Source organism: Aythya ferina, assembly GCF_964211825.1.
Source record: "Aythya ferina genome assembly, chromosome: 4".
NCBI classification, from domain to species: Eukaryota; Metazoa; Chordata; class Aves; order Anseriformes; family Anatidae; genus Aythya; species Aythya ferina.
This window is the reverse complement of record NC_140300.1, coordinates 28,772,005-28,792,562: the sequence shown is the minus strand read 5'-3', so window position 1 is coordinate 28,792,562 and position 20,558 is coordinate 28,772,005. Positions and strand designations below refer to the sequence as shown.

Below are 20,558 nucleotides of genomic sequence, written 5' to 3'. Positions count from 1 at the left end.
TGCAGAAGGCTGGTGTTGCTCTCCCATACACACAAGGTATACTTTGAGTCAGGAGATAACGCTATCGTATCTCTGCTGTGTTTGTCTGAAGAATTACTACTGGTGACTAAAGATCCTGTGGCAAATTTTATACATACAGCTTGATGCTAATTTTAGCCTCTGGGTTTCTTGGCCGCATTCCATTCCCAGCAATTATGTATTTTTGTTGAAGATGTTTCTACATTTTCTCCTTTGAGTTTCCATCCCTGCTGTGTTATCATTACCACGTTTCATCATAGGAGCATTACTCCTTTCCCTAAGTAATTATATGATTAGCTTTGCTTGTATCAATATTCCTCAACTGAAGGCTAGAAATAGGGTACTATATATCAGTAAATATCAAAACCCAACTGTTTTTGTTTGTTTGTTTGTTTGTTTGTATGTTTGTTTGTTTTTTACTAATGCTTTTCACAGTTTTTCTGTCAGAAAAAATCTGGCTCACAGTTAGTTCCTTGGCAGCATTACGGCTAAAAAAAAAAAAAAAGGTTCATGTCCCCACACTACCTTTGTGTATGGTCACAAGGTGAATCAAACTGGGAAACTGAGCTACCTGAAAAGTAACCCATAAAGGAAGATCTAGGAGATTTTTGCAGCCAAATCGAGTTCTTACATCATTCCAGACACAAACACAAGTTATACTTCTATAGATACATATTAGTAATTATAGTTTTAGGTGTATCACTGGAAGATCAATTGAAAAATAAACATCCTTGGAACTGAGAAAAATGGGAATAGCTACATACTTCTGCCACTGAGCAGTGTTTTATTTTACAGAAGGCAGTTATTTATGCATGCAGAACAGGTTTATGCTAGAATAACCACTGCACATTTTAAGCATCTTGCAGTCCCACAGCAGGCAGTATGGGATATGACCTGGAACATGGTACAGCTATACGTAAAGCCTGTGTAGTATCAGCTAGTTATCTGTTTGATTAACTGTGGCACTGTTTGCATTTATTGGCTGGATGGTATTTCACAACTTAGCCTGCAACGTCTGTAAGACAGCCGCATCTTGCAGCTTTTATACGTTTTTAAAACACACACGCACACAAAGACAGGGATGCCAACTTTTATTATCAGACCCTCCTGCGAACTCCTATTACAGCTCTATTTTCCTGTGTGTATCTTCCACCAGGTGTTCCCGCCGGGCCGTGCCCCCCTCCCTCACCGCCCGCCCGCCCGCCATTTTCCCCTCCCTGAGGTGAGCCGGGGCGAGGTGAGCCCAGGTCAGGGCCCCGCGGCTCGCACCGCGCCTGCGCGCCGCGCTCCGCTCCCCCCCCCCCCCCCCTCCCAGCGGGCCTGCGCGGGATCCCCGTTCCCCACACCCTCTCCCCCCCTCCTCCCTCCCTCCTCCCTCTGCGCATGCGCAGGCGGCGGGCCGTGAGGCGGGGGGGAGCGCTGCGGCTGGCGGTGCGCGGCGGCGCAGGCGCAGTGAGGGCAGTGGCGGGCCCGGCGGCTGCGGCGGGTGGAGGAGGAGGAGGAGGAAGAAGAAGAAGGGAGGAGGAAGGAGGAGGAAGAGGAGGGCGAGGAGCGGCAGCCCAGTAGGTGAGGGGCCGTCAGGGGCCGTGAGGGCGGCCCCGGGGGCGGCGCGGCGCGGGGGGCAGCGCTAGGCCCGGTGACCCACTTTGCTCCCGTCACGGCGCCCCCAGCGGGCCTCAGGGGGCGGCGGGGCCCGCGCCTCAGGTGCGAGCTGAGGGAAACGGCCTTGTCTGCCCCTCACCGGCCCTGTTCGCCCTCACGCCCTCATAACCGGGCTGTTGACGCATAAAACAGCCCGGCTGAGGGGAGCAGGCGAGGCGAGGGGCAGGTCCAGCCGCGAGGTGAAGCGGCAGGGCGCAGCCCCCGGCAGTGAGGGGCTGGCCGGTGGGCGCCGTGACAGGGCTGCCTCAGGGGGCACCGCTGGCTGGGGCAGGCCCGGTGCTCCCTGAGCTCACCTCGTTGCTGCCCCCCCCCCTCAGCTGTGCCAGCACAGCGGTTCGTGGAACCATGTCCCGTAACTAGGTTGGGGAAGTGATCCAGGTTAAAATTAACTACTTTTTTTTTTTTTTTTTTTTTTTAATATGGGGTTATATTTAACCTGGATCATTGCTCTGCGTGACAGGTGTGCCAGAAGGCAAGAGGGATTGTTTAAGCAAACACGCCGGTGAAAGAAATGCTTGGGAAACGCACCTCGACTCTGGTAGTCCTGGCAAAGTGCAGTGTGAGCAGCTGTGCCGCTCTCTTCAGTCACACAGGAACAAAATTGATAACGTCTATGAATATTTAGGGTTTAGAGGCTGCTATTTTAGACAATATCTGGTTATTACAATAGAGGGATTTTATTCAACGGGACAAGATGCTTTGCAATTTATTTGTTTTTGAAGAAGCTACCAATTTTCATATATATATATATATATATATATATATCCATTTAAGATACTTTCTCAAAATCATTGAAGACTTTGTTTTCAGATATACCAAATACTAAATGTTTGTGTTTGTGTTTTTTTGTGTGGACCTGGGTGCTAGTGCCTTTAAGGGATAAGGCTTCTGTTGTTGGGGTAAGAGTTACCTCTTTCTAAGAATGGTTCTAACGGCAAAAAAAATAACCCCCAAGTTGATACAGTAGTTTAGGATCTCTTTCAGGTGTGTCTTTTTTTTTTTTTTTTGTTCGTTTCTTCTGTTTCGTGTTCTTACATTAAAAAGCTTAACAAATATAGGTAAAATAAAAGGATCTGAGGAAAGCTATGAGTAGTTTTTTTATGAATGCCTAAAGGAGCCTGTAAACCCCCTGTTTTCCACTTTTTATACTCAACAGTTTAAAAACTGAGTGGTAATTGCTTTTAATTTGTAGTAGTGTTGGCTAATTATCTTATTAGTATAGAATTTCATCTAAATCTTCATAGCTTGGTCTTCTCAGGGAAATTGTTGCTTCTAAGAAGTCCAAACTTTTGCTGTTTTCTAGACAAAAAGTTGAAGATGCATATTAGCAATGGAGATATCAATTACCCCCTGCCCCCCAGCATGTTCCTTATATGAAATGATTGTATCAACTTGAAAGGCTTTGAACTTTTTGGTAAACAACAGTTTCCCCCCCGGTGTTTCAAAACAGCCTCTTTAGCTATGCACCCTTTTGGGGAGAGATGCATGGCTTGCTGTCTGGAGCCTTATAGCCTCTGTGTAATTTTGTAATTTGAAGAATAGGGATATTCCCTCTCTTAGAATATAAAATCAGTATCCTAGTATGTTTTTAGTGCAAACCACACCATGTATGTATGAAGAAGTGGGGTCATAGCTAAGGTGTCTTCATTTTTGGCACATTGCAATGAGTTAGTTTTTCTTGAGTAGAAGACTGGTAGATGTTTGAAGAGGTAAAAAGTAAAGAAGAATGCATTTTTGCATTTCAGTCTTTTTAAAGTACTCATTTCTGTACGAACACTAGAAATTGCAAAGGCCATGTTATAAAGCAGGTCTAGAAGTGTTTCCTTGGTTAGATGGTACGAGTAGGTAGCTGGGTAGCAAAGACAGTAGTGGTTCCTGCCCTTCTTACCTCTCCTTACTTATTTTGCAGTGTTTTTATCCGTTCTTTGTTAATTGAGCTGGGTGACCCTGTTAGGAGCTGCACTGGTGGCACAGGAACAGGAGTGAGTTGCCAGAGTGCTGGGAGAGCAGGAGCTCTTCTAAGGTGCCTTTGTCTCTGCAGGGGAAAAGATGGCTCAGAGAGACTGCAAACGGCAGCCAGACCGTTCAGCTGCCTCTCTGCTGCTGCTGGTCCAGAATTATTGGCAGTAGCATTGTTATGCTGAATTTGGTAGTGTTTCAAGATAGAAAGAGGTGTAAAAAGGGCACCTTTGGTCACATTGCGGAGCCTGAAGGGGAAGATGTCAGTGAACTGGCACAGGGAAATACAGCTATGTCCACTGGGAAGATGCTCATCTTGTTAGCTCAGTGAATGGAGTTCTGTGGGAACTGGAAACCGGGACGTTCCCCCCTTCATTTGTTGCAGAAGTTAAAGGTGTACAATGCAAAATTGTGGCAGAGGAAGGAGACTTAAGGTTCATACAGCTGGGTGCTGCCCTGAAGGATTGAATTCTCAACCCCTACTGCTGCCACAAAATTCCTTTGTAATGCAAAGGCCGCTTTAATTTTGGCATGCCTCATGCCTGAGTGTTTAATTTTATAGCCTTAATATTCTCTCACCGTACTTTTTGGGTATAATATAAATTCTTAATTATAGCCGCTTTTGGAATACATAATCATGTATTTAAAAAGTTTCCGTGCTCTGCAGTTCCCATATATTTCATATTATGTGGAAGCGGCAAGGCTTCATCTGTGCTTAGATTCTTGCCTCAGTTTAGTCGTTTGCACGCTTTGGACTCTTTCCAACTGTTACATTTTGTCATTAACATCACTGAATTAGTTTCCTTATTTTGCTGTCATGTTCAGAGGAACAACGCTGAGTATATCATAAAATCCTCTCCAGTAGTATTAATATTTTATTAAATATAGATCCATAAAAAGTAGATATGCCCTTAAGATTCAAGAGTGGTAAAGAGTTGCGTTTAGAGAATGAATCTTATGAAAATTAGCAGATACTTTGGGCATTCCTCAGCTTCAACATAAAAGCATAGCTAAATTAGGTGTAAAAGAGGCTGCATAAATGCTTTGTCCTTTTAACGGTCTTTAATAATCTCAAAATATGTGAGAAAGCTTCAGTTCTGAAGCTGAAGTCATTTTACTACTTATGGCAGCCTGCTACCACAGAACAAATGGGATTAGAATAACACCCCTATGTTAAAACAGAATGAAACCGTTCCTGGAGTAAGATCTATTTTAAGCGGCTTTTAAAATAACTATACCTGGCCTTGTTCTGTAGAGGTCCTTCTAGAGTCCCGTAAAAGGGATATTTGCAGGTACCTGTGATGCATGTGATTTTGGTACATGGCCAGATCCATCCAGAATACAGAGGAGTCAAAATTGTGATGTAGATGGATTCTGGATATCCAGTCCAAACTAGAATCGTAGCTGTATGTCGGCTATATTTTACAGGTCTCTGTTGAGTAAAGTTTTCCAAGCACCTTGAAGTTTTATTCTCGCTGAGATCCTTCACAGTCTTGTCAAACCGAGCATCTTGGCATGTAAATCTGTTTAGCATTCATAAATTAAGCAATCTGTAAATTAGGCATCCACTTGTCCAAAGGCATGTTGAAACCATACCTCAGGCACACCTATGGGATTGGACTGGGACCAAGGTGGTAACTCTCCCTTTTGTTCAGGAGCACAAAGCAGGGAGGAGGAAGAGAGGGTTTTTGATGTCTGCCTCCTGAAAAAAAAACACAAGAGGAACTCCAACCAACCTCAAACAAACAAAAAAAAACAACACGCAAAACACCCCCAACAAAAACAGCACCCAGACACTAAAAATCCACTTTTCAACATGTACAAGGTGATTAAAGTTTAATTGGGCTAAAGAGGGATATTATGCCGCTTGTTTTCTTGGAGATGGGGAAAAAGGAGATGGGCAGCTGTGCTGTGGCCTGTTCCAGAAGCAACGCACTTTTTTTTCCACTTAAAATTTTTAATGCCATTAGGGATTTGAAGCCAGAACTCATCTCCATGATTTGGGTACCCTTCTCCCTAGAGGTATGCACACTGCTGGTTCTGCTCTGTCCAGCAAAGCTTTTACTTCTTTTCTTTTTTCTCTCATGCTCTGAGGAATGCTGCTGAAAAGAGAGGTTAGGAGTTGGTCCAGCTTCCAGTGCAGTGTGGTGTGTGCAGAGGGGTTAGGATCTGAACCCCTTCCGAAGACTAGCTGTCAGATCTCTGTTCGGGGTCACTGCGCTGTAACTCAGTCTGGTGGACAAAATGAGAACATGTCTTTTTCCACCTGCTAGTGTGTTTTGATGGGAAAAGCTCAGCTGTGTGTGTCCCAGGGCTGTGAGTACTCACCTTGCCTGTGTCTTGGGTCATCAGAGACGCGTGGTGGTGAAGGCACGAACTCATCACAGGGTACTGGTGGAGCTCTGGGGCGTTTGGAAGAGGTGTGATACCTGGGAACAGGCTGATCATCCAGCACGGTCTGAATTTTAGATGCTTTAGAGTAGGGTGCACTATTGTTAACAACATAGTGCTGCTTATCTTGTAGATAAAATCTATGAGAGCTTTTAGCTTGCAGCTCCCTCAGCATGTGAATGTATCTCAGGTGCTTGCAGAAGGCTGATCTCAGATCCTGTAGGCATCCCATTAACTGCTGACCTGCTACTTATAAGTGTTTGTGAATGTATGAGAGACAGTCCTGCAACAAGTGGCCATTGGAAGAAAGAGGAATGATCATTTCCTGAAATAAACATTTAAAAAAAGAAAAAAAAAAAAAAAACACAAAAAAAAACCATGAGAAACATGCATTTTTACATATTAAATAATGATCTTGGAGGATGTATGAGATACTGAGATGAATAATAAAAAATAACACTTTGAAGTAAATGAGTGTATGAGTGCAGCTAATTTCACATTTCCAATTCTAAGGCTGCCGTGATAAATAAAGCACAAGTTATCATTTTTACATTTTGTGAATTGCATCCAGCATGATAAAAGTTTGTAATGATTTAGTAAACGTCTTTCTGGCATTTAAAAGCATTTGATGTTTTTGGTGATGTTTCACTGGTGCAGTGAAGTAGTCAGAGAATGGTGTTTCTCTTGTGAGTTGTTGTTATTCACGTGCACCCCGGAAAAGCTGTGCTGACAGAACAATATTCCCGTGGTTGGGTGGCTGCTGGCAGGAAGGTGCTTGGTAATACTGAGAGGTTGAGCCGCAGCTGGCGCAGACAGGTAGGAGGTTCAGGATTCTTCACGTGGGTCTTGTCAGGGGAATGCCAAAGGCCTGAGACTATTTTAGTTTTCATTGGTCATCCAAAAGCTTCAGGGTATGTTAGGGGGAAAAATCGTGGCACGTGGAGCAGCTTGTCTAGCCCTCAGTCCCCTGAAAGTGTATTTGAAACTGAAATGTGAAGAAGTGAGAAGTCACAGAAATCAGGAAATGTTTTGCCAAAATCTGCTTATTTCCCTTGGCTCAGAAAGCAAGCAAGAACATTTCTCCATTAAAAGCTGCAGGGTTTTTTAGCCTGATTTCCTAAGGAAAGTGATTTATGCCATTTCCCCTTTTTCTCATTCTTTGCCTATGTCTTCGCCAACAGCTTTTGAAGTCACAGACCAATTTCAACTGTGTTTGTAGGAAGGACAGCAATCTCAGAGACTGTCTTGTTCCTACAGTTTGGGGAAGATAGGCAAACTGGACAGGGAGAAACCCGCAGTCCCCTTTCTTGAGAGAGACAGTCTGCAATGCAAGTTTGGCGCTGACCTGCTTTTCAGCCTGAGCAGGGTCTTTGCTGGACAGAACAGGAGGTGCTTGTAGGTAAGCGGGCTTGTTACAGCGTGGGAGAGAAGAGTAGATAAAAGGTACAGCTCTAAGAACTGTGCCTTGCCATCCACTGAAGCACTTGCTTAGTGAGGAATTGGGAAAGGGTTTTTTGACTGTTAACCAACGCGTTACTGATCAGAATTAGGTAATGCTGTGTTTTGATGACTGTAGGGTTGCCTGGTTTTTATTTTCAATTAGTATGTGAAATAAATCCTTCTGAAATAAAGAGAATAGCTCAAAGCCATGATTAAATTCACATTCTCACGATGTTTTTTTGGGGAAAAAATATGATTTTGGCATATTTCTTGGAAAAGGCTAAAACTTAGACCTTGCTTTCAGTAGGAAAGAGCAAAAGAAAGTGTAATTTGAGTTTGAGAAATGGGACTTTTCCATCTGAAAGTATTTGACCGGCCATGGAAAATCAGTGGTTTTGGTAGTGGAGGTATAAAACTGACAGGGTGCTGTCTAAAGATTTCTGTTTATTCCAGTTGCTGTATGAAATATATTCATTAGTAGCCAAAGATAAGATGTTTTTCTCAATGTAAGAATAAAAGCAAGTACCTGCCAGGCTGGATTTCCTGCAAGCCTGCTCCTCTGTCTTGTAACACGGAGTTGCCAGTTGAAAAGCAAGGGGAGCTGGACTTCCCTCTAGAATCACATTTCTAGTTCTTCTGCCTTACCTATTATTTGTGGTGATTGTCGGACCGAAGTTTATAGCATAATATTCAACTTGCAAGATTCTGTCTGGTCTCAGTGGAGTCTGCCCTGCTGGTAGGTTTAGAGAAACTGCTGATAGACTTTGTAATGGTGAAAGTGAAGAAAACCTTATTAGCGTGCTCCTATTAATTTCTAGACCATTCCCTGCTCAGTGATGTCAGACATACTTTCCAAGCCTTCAGTAACACATGTAGTGTTTACAAATTGTACAGTCTTTAGAAATGTTAATTCAGAAGTGTCAACTCTTACAACGTGTTGGTTTTAAAATAACGTAATGGATTGCGGCGTAGTTGTGTGGCTTTGACTTGTGCTTATTTTAAAGCAGTTTTTGTAGTAACAACAAATATTCTAAAGGAAACCGGATTTTCCTCTGACTGCGAGTAGAAAAGCAAGTAGCAGCATGAATCACAGCTTCCAAGAACTGTCAGAATAGGAATGCAGATTCTCCCCCCCCCCCCCCCCCCCCACACACACACACACTTTCCTCGCTGTCAATTTTAACGTGGTAATGTGGTTTAATAAAGTTTTTCTTGCCATCCACAGCAGCAACACTTATTAAATGTAATCGAGCAGCTACTAGCAGTTGTGTGGTTGGAGGTGAAAGTACGGTTTGGAACTAGTGTGCTAGTTTCAATGATAATTCATTAGCATCTCAGTAATTTTGCTTAAAATAAGTTTTCTGACCTAACTACAATAGATGATAAATTTCAGGTGAAAATAGTTGTGTTGTTTAAAATACCAGCCTTCAGACTGTATTTTTTTTTTCCAGCCCAGAAGCATTAAACATTTTGTGCTGCACTACAGCTTTGCATGATGTTTCACAGATAATAAGATACAGTTCCAGCCTTGAAGAGCTTGTGATCTAAATTTCACTGACATAGAAAATGAGGAAAATGACCTCAGAAAGGGGGACAAGGATTCAAATGAATGTGAGTCAGAGAATTAAACAAGTTGTAATTTCTAAGAACAGAATAAGGTAGATCAGCAAGGAAGAAGTTGAGAATTTAGAAACAAAAGACAGCATAAAGCAAATCCAAATAGAGGATTTGAAGGAAAAGATGGAACACGTGTTGTAGTGCAGGATTTGCAGAGTGTAATAAAATCAGGAGAGTGGGTAGAAGCAAGATGAAGAGGAACTAGAAGGTGGTAGGAAACAGGACAGGAAAAAAATATGTAGAAATTTAGAAATTATGTTGGTGGGTTTGGCTTTTCTGGGAAAAAGTAGAGAGGAGACAGGAAAAAGGTTGGAGAATGTGCTGGTTTGATTGCCTTGGCAGGAAAGCCAAGATACAAATTCTAGCAGTAAGACTCCCTTAGCCCCCAGCCCACCCCGAAATTTAGCTGTCAGTTTAGGTTGCTTTTAAAACGAGTGACAAAACAACAGGAACCCTGCCTAAAAACTCAGTCTCGGGTATTGGGGTTGCTTTGTCACCATCTGCCTTTGTATAAACTGGAGGACTTTTATCTGTGTTTGTGTTGTTGAGGTGGGGTTATAGAAGCATCTAACACCAAAGCTGATTGAGGCACTATTGCTTTATCAAAGTCAAAAAGGACCTATTTTTTTTTTTTTTTCCCATTAAAATAACTCCATGCAAACCAACCATAAATCTAATTTTCCATGTAAAGGTAGTGCCAGCTGAACTAAAATAATTTGGAAAAGGAATTTCAGTTAATTTAATCTTGTTTGTGTTGCCGACATAAGAAGTAAAAAATAATCTCTCATAAACTTGTGTAGAATATGCTTAAAATGTCACCTAGACACTTTTCCTGCCCCATAGAGCATAGTTTGTCCTTCCTTAGCTATGTGTTATACTGGGATTTAATTCAGTTCATTGATTTCTAACGTGAGCATATTCCATTTTAGAATGAAACGTACGGAAATACATAGAATGAATGTATAGAGCAGTAGATCAGTAGATAAATGTTCAAGGCCAGGTAGGATGGGGCTCTGAGCAGCCTGGCCTTGGACTTGGTGGTCTTTAAGGTCCCTTTCAACCCAAACCATTCCATGATAATGGCCTGCCTTTCTTCTTCTTCCCACATTAGAAATGTCCAATAAAATATACATTTGGAGTGTATATATAGCAGTACGTAGCACTGCGATCTGCATTAAGTGGGGAGTTGTTTTTGTGGAATGAAGTAGAGTCTTTGTGTATAAAAACATTGGTGTGTGGTTAGCTTCTGCTTAGGAGAGCTTGCTGAAATTCAAGTTTGTCATCAGTAAGGGGAAGATGCTTGAGCCTTTCCCATGCTGTTGTATGCCATGTTCTCTGAGAGGTGTAAATTATGTTCTGAGGTGGATCACGTGTCCTGTTTGAACCATAATACACAGGGTTAAGATTGTATGGATGTATTTTCTTTCCAGAAATTTGTCTGGTGTATTATTGATGTTCTGGAAGCAAATCTCCTCTGCAAAGCAATATAGAGTAAAAACTATGTTAATGCTTGGTAGGCAACGTTAGAACTGTAACTGCAGTGTTACCTTTAAGCCATTGCATTTGTCTTGCAGATTTGGACTAGGTAGAAGGTGGTATGTACCTCTGAAGTTCTCCTTCCTCCTTTATGTGGAGTAAAGGAGTTGGGGTGTGAAGTTGTGGATGCTCTAGGGTAGGAATAATATGAAAGGAGAGGAAACGGGGAAGCAATCAAGGGCTCATCTCTCAAAGTTGTTTTGAATAGATTCATCTTTATAGAACTATGTTTTTTTTTGTTGTTGTTTTTCAGAAGACTGTGCCAAAAAAACTCTTGCTCAGATGACATCGCATTTGGACTACTAATGCTATCCACCCACTCTTCAAGACACAATGGATTGCTAGGTAATTTAAGTAAGTATGTAGATTTTATTGCTGTGAGAACAGTAATGCTTTAAACAGAAGCATCTCTTTTCAACCTCAGGCAAGGTAGACATTCCACTTCAATTTGAGATTGAAATTAATTTTGTGTGGGGCAAGAATAGACTTCAAATAAGCTTTTAATAAGCTTCCATCCTGTACGCTGGAGCTTGGAATAAAACAATTATACCTGAGTTGCTGTGGAAACCAGAAGGAAAAAAAAAAAACAACAAAACAACCCATGATGGCACTGTCCTTAGCAATGCCATACACTAATGTGGCTCTGCTGTTTCAGGAGCCTGAGTTAATGTCTCTCCCAGGGATATGTTGCAGTCAGTGAGCATTTGTGTTGCTGTGCTTGCAGCTTGTTGGGGTCTTCTTTTGCAGAGCTCTTGCCAAATTGGTGATGGACTTAATACCCCATTAATATGAGAATGTATAGAAAGGAAAACAATGCGTCTTAGTAGGTTCAAGAAACAATCTCTCTGCTCGGATGTCATCTTGGTTGTGAAAGGGTTGCACCCGTCACTTCCTTGATACAATGGTGTGTACTGTCTTTCTGAAGATGGGCCAGTGGTGCAAGATTTCTTCATATTTTACCGTGCAGTAAGCTTACTGATTGCTTTGTATGTCCGTGGGCATGCAAAGAGGCACACAAGAGACAGGGCAGATTGTCTGAGTTTCCTCTTCTGAGCAACAAAGGGTTTTTATTTTGATGTTTTATGATGATCACAGCCTTGGGCCCAGTAGCCTTCATGCATGTGTTTACGTGCTTTTTCTTTGTAACTGGGTATTACTGTTAATTTTTTTCCCAGGTGGCCCTATAAATAAAAAAAAGGAAACAAAAAAAGAGACCTATTTAGATGTATCAGACTTCTTGCTGATCTTTCTCAAATTGAATAATTTTGTCTTGCTGGCAGACTCCCTCCTTATATTCCTAGCAGTTTGTCATTCATTGGAAATGGTTGGTGGTGCATGAAGGAAAGTGAATGGGGTTGTAGGCAGCAGCGCATGTAGTTAATGACGCTTGACGCCTTCTAAGACCTTGCTTTTGTTTGCTTGTAATTTAGCAAGACTTAAATTAGTGAGCAGTAATTCTGTGCGTTGTGTTTGCCTCAATTCAGCCTTCACCAAAAGTCAGCCTGTGTCTGAGAATGAGATGGAGCAAGGGGGAGGATTAGTGTTTTCTTGACTCAAGCTGCGATGTTAATCTTACCACAGGAAAGATACAGGACCTACATACGCTGAGGTTTTTAGAGAGAAGTTGAGTTTTTTAGGAGAAAACTAGAACTGTTATGCTGCAGTATCAGGCTATTTGTTTTGTGCCATTTAGATTTCTGAAAAATAGGTCTGTACCAGCTCAGTGACTTGCCTAAATCTGTTTCATCTGTCCAAATCAGATGAGGTAGGTATGTTCCAAATCCTTTTAGTTATAACCAGGCAGAGGTACCAGAGCATGTTCTAGCTGGACTGAGAGAGGTAAAGAGGCCTAATTTGCTGCTCTCTGTTGTTATGTCAGGCACAAACACTGAGTAAGGAGGCTTTCTTCTGGGCTCTTCCTTAACGTCTGCCTGCAGCTCCCAATAGGTACGATAAGGAGGAGTGGTGGCATAATCAGAGCCAACCCATAGGAGATGGGAGATGTATTGTAGGGCAGTTAGTTATCTTGGTCATAATTACTGGGGCTGCTCTGCCTATAACAGTGAAGAAAAATTGCAACTTGTTAAATAAAAATAAAGATTTGTAGGTTATAAAGAGGTAAAAGTCTGAAAATGGTTTCTTGATTCCTAACAGATTTAAGGAAAAAAAAGTATTGCTTCTGAACGAGCTAAGAGTTTATCCCAGTTTTACATTTGGATCAGAGAATTGACTTAAATTAATCAAACAGAGAAGTGGAGCTGCTGACCAAAGCAAATCTGTGCCTTGGGTCAGGTAGAGAGGTATGAGGAGAGCGAGTTTGTCTAAAGGTTTAAATTATGAAGCGGAATGTACAAGACAAGCAGGAGGCTTATAGTTCCACTTTCTTTTTGCTGAAATTAGAATGTATTTTGTGGAGGATGGTCCTAATGTTTCCTGTTGTTCCTTCTGTTTGTTATAGGACTGTGCTGAGCATTTCTCAAATATTTTGGATTTTTTGAAGTGACCCCAAAATGTCTAGTGTTCATGAGTTACAGGATGACAGAATTTCTGTCCATTATAGGAATAAATGGGATGATTACTTCTGAGATTTTTATAGATGAATAATGTAATATTTAATTCACATTAAAGTTTCATGTCTGCTTAATAGGGCTTAAAATCTCAACGGGATAGTTGTATCTACCGTTGATGAAAATTAGCATTAACTGATTTTTTTTTTGTTGTTAAAAACAGAGGTACTTGCAAACTCTGTTCTTTGCTCTGAATCCCAGACCCATTCAGAAGGTAGCTTCTGAAATACATATAATGCTGATCATTTAAAAAAAATCTTCATTTTTTTGTATGTGAGAAAGTTTGTATATATTAGGTGGTTTTTTTTTAGGCATTGCTTGAAAGAGATCTCATTTCCTTTTCATGTAAATTTCAGCAAATGCAGTGTGAAGCCCATTCTTTCATTTGCAAAAATCTTCTGGAAAGTTATTTGGATGCTGTATATTGAACATCAGTGAAACTAGGTGAGTCTCGGTGAATGTTTTGGTTATTTTGAGCAATGAATGAGTTAATTGTGTGAGACCAAATCCCGTTTATAACTTGCAATGCTAACATATGCTCTGTCATTTAACCTAAAATCTAGAAGATTAAATTATTAGATAAACAAATGACATAGCTCAGAAAAAGGAAGGCAGATTATGCAATATATTCCTGGATTTTCTTTTTGGCTGTGTATATGCCAAATATATTTGTAATAAAGTTCTTTTATAACATCAGTTGCTTGATTAGTTTTCCGTAGTGTATTTGCCATGGTGTTCCTATGGCTGTTCTCTGATGATGTTTGGAACCAGACTAATTTCAGCCTCAAGCTAAACAAATATTCCTGTATCATTAATCTGTTTTCTTTCTCAATTTATGTAGTTATTTGCCTCTGGACTTTGGGATGTGTTTGTATGATGGGAGCAAGCACAAGTTTGTCTTTAGCCCTTTTAAATTGAGTTTGGACAAGTTGAATGACAGTGGTAGTGCTTACAGGGCCTGTCATAGTCTAAACTTCATGAATTGCAAAGTGAAAAACAATACTGCCAACTCTGTCTGAAAGTTTGGAGATGTCAAATCTTAAGTTTGCACTTGCTCTATTTAGTAGTACGGGTAATAGGAGGAAATAGTGAGACAAAAAATCTGAAAGAAATAGTTGGGAAACAAGAAAAGGAGTAAAATATTTAAAGGAAAGGGGCATAAAAGATGAAAGTGAAGAAAAGATGCATGAAGGTGAAGTGGTAGTAGGTATTGAGTTTTATGTCTTCTGCTGAATTATGGAATAGGGGAGATAAAATCTATGTGGCAGTCAGTAGATTGCCATGCAGTGTGGCTTTTGTTTATTTGCTTTTAACTGTGGTAAGGATTTAAGAAAGGCTTACAGAATTCTTCCAGAACCCATACCCTCAAATATTCTCTTGTGTGAGATGGTGCCGCCTTTGATTAGTCTGTTCTGGAAAGGAGGGTACAATTGAAGTCTAAGCATTACCATTTTGATTTAAGTTGTTAATACTGCTTTGGAGAGAAACTCTCAACTATTTCCCCTTATCCCCTACTGATGCAATATGTTTCAACTACATTCCTTTCCCAGGAAACTGTTTAAGTTCTGCTGCAGGTGCAAAGCGGTCTTCTGTCTCTACTGGGAGCACACAGGCCTGAATCAATTATTAAATCCCTGGAAAACTTTGAGTGGCCTGTGCAATGGTGGTTTGCTTCTGGAGACCAGATGGAAATCTAATCCAAAGTAAACCCACTTGAACAGCTAGTGTCAGCACCTGCTGCTTTGATCTACTGATCCATTTCTACCGCTCCAGTTTATTTGCTAGTGGAGACAGCCAAATTTATTTACTTTGGTTATTGGTGAGTACCTTAGGGCAACGAACATCTCTGTGCGTCTATTTTCTAAATCCAGTTACAAGTTTCAGTGCGTTGGTACTGAGCAACACAACCTCCACAGATTTCCTTCACTGCCTCTGTGAATACAATCTGTCAAGGAAATAGAAAAACGGAGTCACTTAATGAAGTGGAAAATGAACCTATACGGAACCCTACTTCATTTGTTGTGATTTAAACAATTAACTGTAAGATACGTCTAGTGCAACTTGATTTTTAACTAGATCCTCCTTGCTATTTGAGATGGCAGTCTCTAAGCAGTGCTAATTTTAGCATCTTCAGTAATGACCTGGAAGAGAAGGTTCTAAGTCTTTGCTAATAAAATATGGTGATGCTAATTTGGGAGGTGTTGAGAACTTGAGAGTGCAGAGAAGACTTCAAGAGGACAAGAATCAAACATACTGAGACATGTTTAGGTAGATAGAAGTAGTGTAGTCTGATGATTCTGTGAAAGAAAACCTTGAAGAGTGGCAAAAGAGAAAAATGCAGATGGAAGCCCGAAGATTTTAGAGAATCATGCAAATATAGTGAGTGTGGTCCTGAATAGTTGATACGGTTTGGTGTTAAATATAGTAGATAGTACAGGAGACTAATAGTTCTGATATAAGTACCTTTGAGCACTCGTTTGAAACTCTTTATAGCTTAAATGTAAGTATGGGGACAGAAAATGAATTCCTGAAAATACCAATAAGAGCTGAGTTTGAGGAATTACATTTTTTCCCCCACACCCTATCTTGAAAGTTCTTATCTGAAACGTGGTAGCAGCAAAGCTTAAAGAAGCTTGGCTTAAGAATTCTACGGTTGTATTGTTTTCTGTCTTTCATTAAACATGATCTTAAAATATTTTTGAAAGCACTGAGGGAGTGGAAATGGTTGAGAAATTTTGTTGTGAATGTGAATTTCTCTGCAAGCTCTAAAAAGTTTTCGTTAAAAAAAAATCCTGATGTTTGAAGTGTAATATTGTCATCATAATCATCAACTTCATATACAATTAAGTAGACTGGGCTCAATGTTTTGCAGACCATCGTAATTTATGGGAAGAGGAATTTGTTGGTCTGCTATTGCTGCTTCTCTGCTGAACCTCAGAAGGTGAATCAGTGGATTTTCCAAGCTCCACTTTCTAAGCACAACCTCTGAAAGTTTCTGCGTGTGTCAGTAGCAATTCACAAAGAAAGTACATGTTTCTACTGCTCAGGAGAATGAACAAAGAATTTTAATAAACAAAATATCTGCATAATATGATTGGGCTTTAGAAACACAGAAGGCTAAAAATCGTCAAATGTAACAGTGCTAATTCAAATTACAGTGATTTTCCCTCTGATGGTGTTAATTGTACTTTCAGAAATGTGTTGAGTACTCTGACATTTGAATATTTAAGCAAACATGTTCTTCCTTTATTTCTATGTGTATAAGGAAAGATGAGAGTAAAATTAGAGTTGACTTCGTACACTTTTTCTGTTGCCGCATTACTGTTACTTACTTCATGCAGTACTATTCTTTCTTTTTATAATGTACTGTCTTCCCTGTCTGAACAAGTCCTCTTATTGACCGATTTTGTTGGCTGATGTTCCATTTCCTTTTGGTTCTTGTTTAAATCTTCCAGGGTGGCTAAAGGATGCCTTAACCTGTATCTGAAAAGTGGTTACAGATTGTTTTGCAAAGGGCTTCTAGGGACAAGACAAATCCAAGGCAGGAAGACTCTTCTAGTTGTCAGTTAAGACAACAGTTGACATTTCAGCTAACGTGCTGAAATGTGCACAGACACTTCCTCTGTGCACCAGTTGTAAGGCTTTTTTATTTTATTTATTTTTATTTTTTCCTCTTTCCTGTTAAGGCACTTGTTGCATATGTAATATGAAGGACGCGTCCTGTATCGCAGGTTTTGCAAGCACTGTAATTCCAGTTGAGCCTGGATCGTTATACTAAAAGTTCTCTTGACAAACTCTAGTGCTTTGTGTGATGAGATGAAGGAGAGTACTGCAGTGCAGGTGTCTGGAATTCATAACTGTAGCATGGAATTCTTGTTTAATGTGTAAACTTGCTCTTTCTATAACAGGTAGTTGTACTGGCAAGGAAATACTGAAGGACCCACCAGCAGACAACAGAATTCTAGAAAAAGTAAGTCTTTACTTCTGTTAAATCTTGTTAATCTTAGGAATATAACAGAAAGTTTGCTAATGCAGACATGGGGGGAGAGAGGGAGCTGCAGAGAGGAGAAGCTGCTAGTTTGGTATTTTTTTGACTTGGAATGTCCTTCAGTGTTTGAACAGAAAAATGTTCCTACTCTCTCATTTTATGGTAACATGAATGTGAATTTTCAGTTCCTCTTTCTTTTCTAAGGCAGTTTCCTATGAAGTGCACTACCTACTCCATTCCTCGGGCAGTGAAGCAGTCTACTCTTCACAAACACTTTACAGAATGATTTAGTTGTGCATGAGTCACGCATGCTGGGAAATCTAAGCATCAGAAGCACTTGCACAGCTGCACAGATCGAGGATTGTGCAATCAACTTGGAAAAAACAGTGCCCATCACAAGATAGTTCTAAAGTGGTTTATTTGCATGCTTGCATTTCTGCATGAGATAAGCACGTTTTAGATTGAGTACTGGTAGCTTTCTACAACACCCGCCGTTTGTTCTTGCATGTTGCTGTTTTCAACTGTACTTCTATTTGTTGTTTTTTTTATATATGTCCTCTTGGTTCACTTGTACAACCGTAAGAGTTACAAATAATCGTTCTTGGTGTAAGTCATTCTTTCAAAAAACTTTCTTAGCTTCATATTATTCATCCAGATGAATAATCATATATATATGTATGCATACTGATGATCATCTTAAAAATGTCACAGTTTGTGATAATTGTGTTGCTTGACAGATAGATTGATAACTACCTAGCAACATGCCAGGTGTAGCTACTCCTCTGCTTTGCATTTTGCATGAGTTTCCCATTGACTCCAAAGCTGAGTTCAGGGTTTGTTTTTATATCCAGAAGCTCTTCGTGAGTCTGGATCAGTGCATGTATACAAACCTCATTCTGCCTGCAATATGATGTGGCGCAGTTTGCCATGTGAGATAGAGCAATGCATGCGAGAGGAAAATGTTTCATCTAAAATACAGAGCAGGCTTCTCAAGTAGTAACAACAAAGCTTATTTCTCTGAGCACAAGTTTGAATCTCACGTCTCCTAATTTTGTTCTCTGGTTGCATTTTAACGCATGAGGTAGGTCAGAATGAACTGGCATTGTTGCCAAAAGATGTGTCTAACCTGGTGATTCACTGCTTCCCCTTGCCCTGTGCCAACGTTGCTTTTGAGCAGCTGTATGGTGAAACGAAGTTAGCTGATTTAGCTGAATGAAACATTGTTTGGGTTACTTTTAGGCTGGTCCAGCTTTAGGCTGTGTTGGCTTTGTGATTGCAGACAGCAATGCTAGCAGAAGAGGGAATTTTAATGGAGTTGTGGAAATGAGTGTCCATAATAACTTTCGTTAAAAAAAAAAAAAAAAAAAAAAAAGGGAGGGTCACATTATCTTGAAGACTTTCAGCTTTACCGAGCAATTTGGTAAAGGTGATTAGGAATACATTTAGTTATGAAGTCACTAGTATCTGTAGCCGTGCCATTACCCGCGTGGCCGATGCATATCCTATTCCTGCTACCTTACGTGTAGTAATTTTCACTTACAGACTAAGATGGAGGAGGTACTTAGTGTGTTTATCCCACATCCTAGGTGAGTGCCCTATGCAGCTGCTAGGGATAAGTCTTTGTCTCCTATAAGTAAATAAAATAATTGAGTTCATTTTGTTGTGCTGTCTAGCGTGGCATGTTGCTCACTCAACCCCTTCCATCCCTTTTTAATACTTGTGTAACTGAGAAGTGGTGAGATATTTCTGGATTTGGTTGATCATGGTATCTTCGAGGATTAAGTTGTTCGGTTGATGTGAAAGAGCTGGTTGTCCCTTAAAAAGGTAAGGTGAGTTGTAAATCAAGAAAAACTGACATGAGATTCATAGCTATACTTTAAAATTTCTTCTAAATAGACTGTAAAGGCATTGGGTGCAGAAATAACTTGCATTATTTAAATTCTTACCGACTGTCTTGGCCATCTGTTGACTTCTTTGATCTCTAAAGATTTTAGAGTGCAGTAGTGATAACAGCAAGAAACGTTTATTTTTCTTCAGATTAGTCAGTCTGACTCTTCATGTAAAATTATGCATGTTCATTTAGGTTATAAAGAAGTATTAAATCTTCCTTGGGTTGATTTTTCTTGGCCTAGGGTAGAATTTTGGGAAGGTTCATTTGTGTGCATTTCAGCAACTACTTTAAACTGCCCTGCCCTGTCCACCTTGCAGCAGAGACATGCGCTGTTAATAAAAGTCTGGCACTTAAGCTGCTCACCAAACCTGTAGGTTTGTGGGTTTTCAGCAAGATTAATTATAGTGGGCAGGTAAATGCGTTGGTTTTGTTGCAGTAATAATAATTGTAAGGTCTCATTTTCTACCTTTTAAACATGGATTTCTATCAAAACAGCAGAAATGTTTTATGGAATTGAAGAATTTAATTTACGGTTTCTTTGAATGTGTAATAATTACAGCTGTTGAATTTGATAACAGATTTTTGCTAGGACAGTTCACAAAAAGTAGTTTATTTTCTATATCTAGGCATTTTTTCCTGTTATTGGGGTAGAAGAAAAAAAGTTTAACATTTGATCTGTCCCATTTCTTAGTGTAGATATTAATCTTAATAGATATTAATCTACATTAATCACATAGATATAATAGATATTAATCTACATTTATTTTTTTTCTCCTTGGTTAGATTTCATAGTATTCTTATTATTATTTCTCCTCTGTGAGAAATGTGACAAACCATTTTAGACAAATTGTTGTTTAAACTAGCACCTGAATGTGTTTGATACAAAACACTTAAAATTGCTAATGTGTCATAATTACGTACACTTGTAATTGGGTGAAACATCTCAAAGCGGTGACTTGGGGATAGACAACTTGCTACTGTATTTTAAACTTTTTTTCTTTAAATTTCTGCTAATTTTGAGAAATCAGCAAGTGAAAATAATTTTTTGCCAGGTAATTTTATTCTGTATAAAATATTTTGTACTTAGCACAAAGTTTTATGGGGTAATTAACAGTATTCAGTAGGGATTTCAGCTTTTGAGCATAGGGGAGGTATTTTTACCCCTTTCAACTTATGGGAAGAAAAAATAAAAGAAAGAAACCTGTCAATTGCATACATCCTCTCTTTTATTTAAGAGGATGGAGGAAGGAACGTGGGATTTTTTGTTCATTGTGAAATATACCAAGTTTAGTTCCCTCATGTGAGCATGAATAACAGAATGTCAAGATTTTTGTACAATCTAGAGCACTTTCTCCTCTGCACAGTGAACACAAATTTGGAATCTCTTCTTGAGCTGACTGCCGGCTGTTCCTGCCCAGAATCCCATTAAAGTAAACAGCTTTTCAGGGGCATGACGGTTTTCAGTTTTGAATCGTCTCATTAACAGGTT

General features: G+C 40.1%; 1 protein-coding gene across 10 annotated transcripts in view; it reads left to right on the top strand.

Annotated features, from left to right (window-relative positions):
* The first annotated feature begins 1,449 nt into the window (after window positions 1-1,449).
* Window positions 1,450-20,558, top strand: part of CLOCK (clock circadian regulator) — a 61,597-nt gene continuing 42,488 nt past the window's right edge. For 2 of the 10 annotated variants that reach the window (XM_084518435.1, XM_084518434.1), the window contains exons 1-4: window positions 1,467-1,580; window positions 10,877-10,977; window positions 13,547-13,634; window positions 17,099-17,160. The gene's annotated coding sequence lies outside the window, so the exon portion shown is untranslated. Of the gene's footprint in view, window positions 1,581-10,876; window positions 10,978-13,546; window positions 13,635-14,740; window positions 15,010-17,098; window positions 17,161-20,558 lie in introns of all 10 variants that reach the window. The other 8 variants (XM_084518441.1, XM_084518438.1, XM_084518439.1 and 5 more) reach the window with 8 other exon arrangements.